This window comes from Tachysurus fulvidraco, chromosome 23, assembly GCF_022655615.1.
Source record: "Tachysurus fulvidraco isolate hzauxx_2018 chromosome 23, HZAU_PFXX_2.0, whole genome shotgun sequence".
Classification (NCBI taxonomy): domain Eukaryota; kingdom Metazoa; phylum Chordata; class Actinopteri; order Siluriformes; family Bagridae; genus Tachysurus; species Tachysurus fulvidraco.
In genome coordinates, this window is record NC_062540.1 from 20,064,803 (window position 1) to 20,073,273 (window position 8,471).

An 8,471-nucleotide genomic window follows, 5' to 3' on the forward strand; every position below is an offset into this window, starting at 1 on the left:
ATTACAAATAGGCAATTTCACCCTTGGGTAGAAATAGGGCGCCTGGGTTCGGTACTTTTTTGGCAGTAACTCGGAGAAGAGAAAGTCTCGAACACAGCTTCCAGCATGCTGGCTACGCTGCTCTGTTGCAGGAGGACGGAAGCCTGGGGACTTTATTTTTTTCCCCCCAAACAAATTATTTAGGCTTCGATATCGTGAGCAGCTGAAATCCCTGGAGTTCCAGAGAGCCACCATAAGGCACTTTAGTCTTAGACTGCTTGGATTCTGTCTCTCTTACAGTTCGAGTAAGAGAGATCGTTTTGTTTGTTTGTTTGTTTGTTTGTTTGTTTATGTAAATGTGTTCGGACGTTAGAGCTTCTGGTTTTGCTAAAACACAAGTGTTCCCTCTGATCTGGAGAGCAGAAGGTGATGAATGAAAGATAGATGATGAGTTACGACTAAACAGTGATGAGGTTTCAGACTCTCAGGATATCAGGATATTTTGGAAGCTTGAAACCAAACCAGTGGTCAAATTATTGTGGCTTGTAGGGATGCCAGGTCTACCCTAATCCCTCCCAATCTCATCACCCATCTACTAGACATTGCCAGAATGTGGATCAGAGAGGATTTTGTGTGGTGTCTTAAGCGGTTAAGGCTCTGGGTTGTTGATCAGAGTTCAAGCCTAAGCACTGCCGAGCTGCCACTGTCGGGCCCCTGAGCAAGGCTCTTAACCCTCACCGCTCCAGAGACGCTGTATCACGGCTGACCCTGCACCCTTAACCCGACCTGTAAAGTCGGAATATGTGAAGAAAGACTGTCACTGTGCTTAATGTATATATGAGAAAAATAAAGGCTTTTATTCTATTTTCATCCAAAACGTCGTCCGACTGAGACAGGATTAAAAGTTGAGGGTTTTTGCTAAAGGATCCGATAAAGGCAAGCCTCGAGGTGGTGGGATTTGAACTCACAACCTTCCAGCAATAATCTGTGACGCTTCTTGTTTACGTCGACGTTCTGACTCGTACTTTTGTTTCGCTTCACGGACGGACGACTCGGAGTCAGATCAGAGAGTAAATCCTTCTCTCATTCTGACTCTTTTTGGTTTACTTAAACAAGATTTATCACTTCTGTTTACTTTCTACGCGCAGATCGCTGATTTTAGACACAGCAGATTCCATCTCTTCTTCCTCGAGACGTACATTCGCGCTGCGTTGGCGTGTATTTATCCCATCTATTTCATCCCACCGTCTGAACCTGAAGGATTCTCCGTATGAGATGAGATGAGATGAGATGAGATGAGGAGAGGGGAGAGAACCCATTCCACATCAAATTAGGCTCACAGATAATAAACACAGTGTTTATGCAGGGGACTGAAACCCCATCAAGCCACGGTGGAGACAGAATCAATCTGTAATCTCAAAGAAATCAATCCCGGACCATTACGCCCATTTCCTTAGCCGGAATATAAAGCGGACGGAGCCCGGCGAGAAAGGGCCGACCTTTCCGTTTCGAGGCATGTCTGCGCAAATTAAACCCAAATTGAATTACATGGCATTTCGTCCTGTGATTTATAAGCAAACTGCCGGGGATGAATGCAAAGAGCTACGCTGACACTATTTATTCAGGTCCTCGCTGCTTTGTAGTAAAACTTCTGAATATTAATAAGAAGTAATTAGTGGACATTTTAAAAGCTTGTGGCTTTAAAGGCATAGATGTGTGGAGTAAAGTGACTCTGCTAAGCTCAGCCTTTTAACGCTAAAGGAAATTAAACATTTTGTTTAGGTTTTGAACTTCATAGAGTTCGGCCTGAAGGAGAATCTTCGTTTCTGCATTCTGCTCTGACCTACTTCCTGTTTCATCGTTTTCCGGATCGGTATGACACGGATGTGTTCATTCATTCGTTCATTCATTTTCTACCGCTTATCCGAACTTCTCGGGTCACGAGGAGCCTGTGCCTATCTCAGGCGTCATCGGGCATCGAGGCAGGATACACCCTGGACGGAGTGCCAACCCATCACAGGGCACACACACTCTCATTCACTCACACACACACTCACACACTACGGACAATTTCCCAGAGATGCCAATCAACCTACCATGCATGTCTTTGGACCGGGGGAGGAAACCGGAGTACCCGGAGGAAACCCCCGAGGAACGGGGAGAACATGCAAACTCCACACACACGAGGTGGAGGCGGGAATCGAACCCCCACCCTGGTGGTGTGAGGCGAACGTGCTAACCACTAAGCCACCGTGCCCCGACAGGAATGCAGTTTTTTATTTTTCATTCCAATCAAGCATCTGATTCCAGCTGATTATTCCCCTGATCTTGGCTTTCATCAGACTCCGCTTGGACGGAATGAAATCCAGCACTGACGCCGGATCGTTCCGGATAAGATCGGACACCCCTGCGCTCTAGAGCCCTATTTCTCAGTCCTGAACCTGGGGCTCCACTCAGAGTTTTGTGATCTTTCCCGCTGTAACACTTACCCCTGGGCGAAGCGTCACGCACCCTCGGGGCTCCCAGGACGCCGTACTCTAACACGAGGTAGAGAAGAACGTTTCTGTGATGCTGTTGCAGCGTGCTCTCGTCATGCGTCTTTAGATCAGTCCACGTAGCGATAGAGCTGCCTTCGGGAATATGCAATACTCCAGATCCCTCGTGCAGTTTGCGCTCCATATGTGAGTTCTGAAGGCATTTCGGAAAAACGCTTCAAGCTAGAAAGACATTTGGTTGGAAACCAGCCTCATGAGGACCTGGTTTTTGTATAATTGCATAGATTAATCTGTACAGTTAAATAAAAAATAATGCATAAATTAAAAAAAGCAAAACAACAACAACAACAACGATCTAAGAAATTCTCTTTATGCTTGAATGCATGCTTTTATGTCTGACTCATTAAACGCTCAAATAACAAGCGGAGCTTTAATCTGGATTTTGTTGAGTGATTTCCTACAGTACAGCGGCAGCAAAAAATAAAACCCTACATGTTTAACCTGTTACGTTACAGTTCCCATGGTAACAACAGGTTCGGAGGGTTCGTGTGGCCGACACTTCGAGTAAACATTCACTCATCTTCTACCGCTTATCTGAACTTCTCGGGTCACGGGGAGCCTGTGCCTATCTCAGGCGTCATCGGGCATCGAGGCAGGATACACCCTGGACCGAGTGCCAACCCATCACAGGGCACACACACACACATTCTCATTCACTACACACACACACACACACACTATGGACAATTTTCCAGAGATGCCAATCAACCTACCATGCATGTCTTTGGACCGGGGGAGGAAACCGGAGTACCCGGAGGAACAGGCTCCGTCCAGCTTCATGCTTTCGAATCGATCGGACTGAAGTCTAGCTTGGTATTTATTTAAAAATAATAAATAAATAAATAAATAGATTATGCTTCTCATAAAGTATCTCATAGATATTAGATAATTTACTGAGAGCAAAACACCACACACACACACACACACACAAGCACAGTGTCCTTAATGTCCTTGTCCCAGGCTCTGATTATGCAACATTTAAAATTTGCCCATAACTCGCCCAGGACTAAGTGTGTGAGAATGCATTATCACGTTCGGTGATGTTATGAATAATGCATGGCTGTAAAAGTTTTTAAGGGTGTCAGGAGCGTTCGAGGCATGGCATCGCTTTAATCGTGTGTAATGCAGGCTGCTTCGGGATAAAACGCTCTGATTTGCGCAAGCTGCACAATCCCGATTTCCTTTTTTTTTTCTGCCCATGCATTATTAATCTTAGAAGGCTTCGATGACCCGATCAAAGAGGTAGAAGAACATCCGCATGCTCCGATAACCTCCGAGCACGATCGTGGAGTCACACTGCCTCGTTTCTCGTTGAGCTCGGTTTTCCGGGCCAATCGGAGATGAGAAGACGACGTTCGAGGAAAGTCCTGAGAGTGTACTGAAACCGTTTTTGTTTTTTTTTCAGTGGTGGGAGAGTAAACTTAAAATTGAGGGTCGACCACCGTGTGGAGGAAAAAAAATGAGGCAGAGGCGTTGCGGAGGAGGTGTAAACAGTTTGCGTGAATTTTTGTCAGGATACAGCCAAGCTCGCTGGCCTCCTTGTCTATCCGGGATTTGCACAATCAATAACACACACACACACACACACACACACACACACACACACACACACACACACACACACACGAAATAAACGAGCTTCCTCGGTGACACATCATTCCATCATTTCACCAACAGATTTCTGCCAAAAATCCCACTTTGTCAATCATAACACAATGAACAAACGCTTAACAGCAGGCAGCAATGCAGAAAATGTCCTTCCTTCTTTTGTCTCAATTTTGCTCTTAAAACACTTGATTATTATTTTTTATTTTTATTTTTTTTTCAGTTTTTAAATACTACATTCTACATGAATACCCGAAGCGTGACTTGCCGGTTGATGCTGAAACGCACAGACACGCTCTGTTATTTTGAAGCGTATCTCATTATTTTTTTTACATTACTTCTATAATCCATCCAGAAGACTGATTTGTTGAATATTAGCACTTTTTTTATTCTATATTCTATAGCTGAGATTTAAGAGGAATTCAGTTGTGACTTTGGCTCTGTTTCACTGGTTGGTTATGATGATATCATCGTTTTTTAGGTGAATCTTTGAGATATTGGGCAAATAATAAACTCAGATAGACCATCAGGCAAAACAACGTGTAAAAAAAAAAAATTTAAATAATAATAATAATAAAACAACAACAACAATAATAATAATAAATAACAACAACAAAATAATAATAATAATAATAATAATAATAATAATAATAATAATAATAATAATAATAATAATAACACCACCACCACCACCAACAACAACAACAATAATAATAATAATAATAATAATAATAATAAATAACAACAACAACAATAATAATAACACCAACAACAACAACAACAACAACAACAACAATAATAATAATAATAATAATAATAATAATAATAATAATATTAAGCTGAGCTGCTTAGCCTAAATGCAGTCTGAAACTTTTTAAAAATAACACTAACTAAAATGTTAGCAATGCAAAAGAATTAGCAAAATGAGTAAATTGGCATCTATTAACAGTGAGACTGAACATCTAGTGACAGTGAGACTGAACATCTATTAACAGTGAGACTGAACATCTATTAACAGTGAGACTGAACATCTAGTGACAGTGAGACTGAACATCTAGTGACAGTGAGACTGAACATCTATTAACAGTGAGACTGAACATCTATTAACAGTGAGACTGAACATCTATTAACAGTGAGACTGAACATTTAGTGACAGTGAGACTGAACATCTATTAACAGTGAGACTGAACATTTAGTGACAGTGAGACTGAACATCTATTAACAGTGAGACTGAACATCTATTAACAGTGAGACTGAACATCTATTAACAGTGAGACTGAACATTTAGTGACAGTGAGACTGAACATCTATTAACAGTGAGACTGAACATTTAGTGACAGTGAGACTGAACATCTATTAACAGTGAGACTGAACATCTATTAACAGTGAGACTGAACATTTAGTGACAGTGAGACTGAACATCTATTAACAGTGAGACTGAACATTTAGTGACAGTGAGACTGAACATCTATTAACAGTGAGACTGAACATCTATTAACAGTGAGACTGAACATCTATTAACAGTGAGACTGAACATCTATTAACAGTGAGACTGAACATCTATTAACAGTGAGACTGAACATCTATTAACAGTGAGACTGAACATCTGACAGTGAGACTGAACATCTATTAACAGTGAGACTGAACATGTGACAGTGAGACTGAACATTTAGTGACAGTGAGACTGAACATTTAGTGACAGTGAGACTGAACATTTAGTGACAGTGAGACTGAACATCTAGTGACAGTGAGACTGAACATCTAGTGACAGTGAGACTGAACATCTAGTGACAGTGAGACTGAACATCTAGTGACAGTGAGACTGAACATCTAGTGACAGTGAGACTGAACATCTAGTGACAGTGAGACTGAACATCTATTAACAGTGAGACTGAACATTTAGTGACAGTGAGACTGAACATCTATTAACAGTGAGACTGAACATCTATTAACAGTGAGACTGAACATCTATTAACAGTGAGACTGAACATTTAGTGACAGTGAGACTGAACATCTATTAACAGTGAGACTGAACATCTATTAACAGTGAGACTGAACATGTGACAGTGAGACTGAACATTTAGTGACAGTGAGACTGAACATCTGACAGTGAGACTGAACTCGACTGAACTCACCAGCAGCCGTGATGTGAAGTGAAGTGAAGCTTTCTCCCCATTATAGCTATTCAACAAGGTGCTGCTATTCGTCTTCATGAAGCTTGGACCTGCAGCGAAATGGACAAAAAATTTATCTTATAATTTGGAAATTGGTGAATCTAATTAGAGCAGGTTTCTGTAGACTAGTGGGGAAGTGTGTGTTTGTGTGTGTGTGTTGCTGTAGACCAGTGGGGGGCCTGGTGCTATAGACCAGTGTGTGTGTGTGTGTGTGTGTGTGTGTGTGTGTGGGGGGGGGGGGGGGGTGTTGCTGTAGACTAGTGGGGAAGTGTGTGTTTGTGTGTGTGTTTGCTGTAGACCAGTGGTGGGGAGCCAGGTGCGATAGACCTCTGTGTGTGTGTGTGTGTGTGTGTGTGTGTGTGTGTGTGTGTGTGTGTGTGTGTGTGTGTGTGTGTGTGTGTGTGTCCGGAGGGTGGGGGGGTTGCTGTAGACCAGCCTTTGTCTTCCTTTGGAGGTGTCACTCATTAGTGTAGTGTATTAAGGGATGGTAAAAAGACCTGGTCTAAATGCCCTCCGAAACGTTTTGGAGACGGATATAAATCCGATGGTACAAACCCCTTCAGGGCGGGAGTAGAAAGATCGGATCGATATCCGATTCGCCGAGACGCGTTTATGTGGCCTGATGTAAATGGAACAGTTTTAACAAATCAGACGGCTATCGGATCAGAGACAACACACAAAGTGACCAGGTGTAAAAAGGCTCTATATTGAAATCATGTTTCTAAAATAAATACTAAGCAAACCTTTGAAAATTGGTCCAAAAAAGGTACAAATGCCATAAAAACACAGGGTAGTGTAGAAGTGTGTGGATGAACCGATTAGGATGTAATGAGTGACAGCTGAGATCAATGAGAGATGATCAGATGCAAATGAAGTGGGTGTGGTTATGTGTATGGAATTCTGGGAGATGGAGTTCCTGGAAAGTTGGAGACAGAAATTAAATAGTATTTATTTGTCTTCTTACTCATACGTTATATTCTGGATCTGCTTTAATCTGTACATGAGGGATAATTACACGTTTAATAAAACCTTATTTTATCTTAAAGGCTAACTCGCATCTCTGTAAAGGTCCAAATCATTTGAAGAAGATTTTATGAAGCACCTTTACTCTGGCATTTCAGCCAAAGTGTGTGTGTGTGTGTGTGTGTGTGTGTGTGTGTGTGTGTGTGTGTGTGTGTGTGTGTGTGTGTGTGTGTTACTTTGTAAATAAAGTATCCTATAAAATCTGAAAAAAAATCTATATATAGAAGAGGAAGTCTATTATTAGTTTGTTTAATGCGGTGGGATTGTGTGGTACATCTCGTTGACGTAGACGGTGATGGATGTTGGTGGTGGAACTTATTGAGATGTTATTTTTGTTTACTAATTTAATGTTTTTTTTCGGACCCGTTTTAGTCACCTGACCTTTTAACGGCATATTTATAGCCATGTTTGTGACCATTGGCAGAAAAGAAATGGCATGAATAAATAAATAAATAAATAAATAAATAAATAAATAAATAAATCAAATCCAAGAAGTGATCAAATAATATGAAAAAAAAAGGTCTGCAGAGTAAGAAATAGTGTTAAAAGAACATTCATTTGTTCATTCATTCATTTACTACCGCTTATCCGAACTACCTCGGGTCACAGGGAGCCTGTGCCTATCTCAGGCGTCATCGGGCATCGAGGCAGGATACACCCTGGACGGAGTGCCAACCCATCACAGGGCACACACACACACACACACACACACACACACTGGACAATTTTCCAGAGATGCCAATCAACCTACCATGCATGTCTTTGGACCGGGGGAGGAAACCGGAGTACCCGGAGGAAACCCCCGAGGCACGGGGAGAACATGTAAACTCCACACACACAAGGCGGAGGCGGGAATCGAACCCCCGACCCTGGAGTTCTGAGGCGAACGTGCTAACCACTAAGCCACCGTGCCCCCGTTAAAAGAACATACAAAGTATTATTATTATTATTATTATTATTATTATTATTATTATTATTATTATTATTATTATTATTATTATTATTATTATTATTATTATTGAGTACAATTGGATTTGCTGTTAAATTTTCCCAACAAGGCTTAATGGAAAACGGATATTTATGAAGAGAAATAAAACCGTCTCTGCGTTATTGCATGTTGTGCAAGATCGGACAA

The 8,471-nt window shown here is 41.5% G+C and overlaps 1 long non-coding RNA gene across 1 annotated transcript in view; it reads right to left on the reverse strand.

Annotated features, from left to right (window-relative positions):
* The window catches only part of LOC125140093, a 19,845-nt gene extending 12,717 nt beyond the window's left edge, over nucleotides 1–7,128 (reverse strand). Inside the window, exons 1-2 of the long non-coding RNA XR_007139324.1 lie at nucleotides 7,057–7,128; nucleotides 6,275–6,363 (exon numbers count right to left, since the gene is read on the reverse strand). This is a non-coding gene — a long non-coding RNA (uncharacterized LOC125140093). The remainder of the gene's footprint in view (nucleotides 1–6,274; nucleotides 6,364–7,056) is intronic.
* Nucleotides 7,129–8,471: the final 1,343 nt, after the last annotated feature.